This window comes from Perca flavescens, unplaced genomic scaffold (assembly GCF_004354835.1).
Source record: "Perca flavescens isolate YP-PL-M2 unplaced genomic scaffold, PFLA_1.0 EPR50_1.1_unplaced_scaf_1, whole genome shotgun sequence".
NCBI classification, from domain to species: Eukaryota; Metazoa; Chordata; class Actinopteri; order Perciformes; family Percidae; genus Perca; species Perca flavescens.
Genome location: NW_021166514.1, coordinates 191,023 through 192,322, shown reverse-complemented (window position 1 = coordinate 192,322; position 1,300 = coordinate 191,023). Strand labels below are relative to the sequence as shown.

At 40.8% G+C, this 1,300-nt stretch overlaps 1 long non-coding RNA gene across 1 annotated transcript in view; it reads right to left on the bottom strand.

Moving 5' to 3' along the window:
- Positions 1-264: 264 nt before the first annotated feature.
- LOC114551465 (uncharacterized) overlaps positions 265-1,300 on the bottom strand; it is a 4,395-nt gene continuing 3,359 nt past the window's right edge. Inside the window, exons 2-3 of the long non-coding RNA XR_003691896.1 lie at positions 734-998; positions 265-350 (exon numbers count right to left, since the gene is read on the bottom strand). This is a non-coding gene — a long non-coding RNA (uncharacterized LOC114551465). The remainder of the gene's footprint in view (positions 351-733; positions 999-1,300) is intronic.

Here is a 1,300-nt window from a genome sequence, read left to right as displayed (position 1 = left end):
CAGGTCCAGGTCCAAGTCCAGGTCCAGGTTCAGATTCAGGACCAGATTCAGGTCCAGATTCAGGTTCAGGTTCAGATTCAGATTCAGATTCAGATTCAGATTCAGATTCAGATTCAGATTCATGTTCAGGTTCAGGTTCAGGTTCAGGTCCAGGTCCAGGTTCAGATTCAGATTCATGTTCAGGTTCAGGTCCAGGTTCACGTTCAGGTCCAGGTCCAGGTCCAGGTTCAGATTCAGATTCAGGTTCAGGTTCAGTTTCAGGTTCAGGTCCAGGTCCAGGTCCAGGTTCAGGTTCACGTTTAGGTATAGGTCCAGGTTCAGGTTCAGGAGACTCTGGTTTTGGATGGGTCCTAATAGAAAAAAAAACATTTATTTAGGGTCACATGTTCAGTTAAAGTCTTCCTGCTTAAAATATGAGGCCTCTATCTGTAGGCCTAATTATTAACATTTAAATGCCAATAATGCTTTACTTTCTGTCCAAAACTCAATAATAATATCTTTTGAAATCAGAATGACAAAAATAATCTAAACATAATATTTCAAAATGTTGTCTAAACAGAAAGATATTTTGAGTGAGACAGGAAATTATTTAGCAAAAAGATATTCTCATTTCAGTCTTTCAAACTTTATTTGAAGGAGTATGCATGAGACTGACATGACCTGAAACAACCCAGACGGGACGTAGTTCCATCAAGTGAGACTTGTTCCAGTTTACTGGATGTTCACAACTCACCTCAATCTTCTTCTTAACATTTCAATTTCCCTTTCCATTGCTATTCTCTCCTTCTGCCATTCAAGTCTCTCCATCAATCCTCTCTCCTCCATTTCAAGTTGCCTCTCCTCCATTTTAAGTTGCCTTTCCTCCATTTCAAGCAGCCTCTCCTCCATTTCAAGTCGCCTTACAGGTCTTTTTTTAAGTAGCAGTGTCTCCATGGACACAACTGGGTTCAGGTTCAGGTTCAGGTCCAGGTTCAGCAGGGTCTGTTCTCTTATGCGTCCTGTTAGAAAGAAAGGAAGACCACTTTTTAATCTCCAGAACCAGAAGCTTCTGTAGAAACTAGAAGCTATCAAGCAGAAAATAAAGTCTAAAGCTCTTCACTGAATGATTTCTGCTCTCTGCTCCTCTTGCTCTTTCACTCATTCTCTTTCTGGGAGAACAGGAACATTGTAAAGACTCCAGGACTAATGTCATCTTTCTGTCCTCTAATGGAGACAAGACTCCATCATGACAATCAATCTCACCTTTCTGTCATGTGTATCCTCCTCCACACATCACTTTAGGTCACTACATTTTATTCTG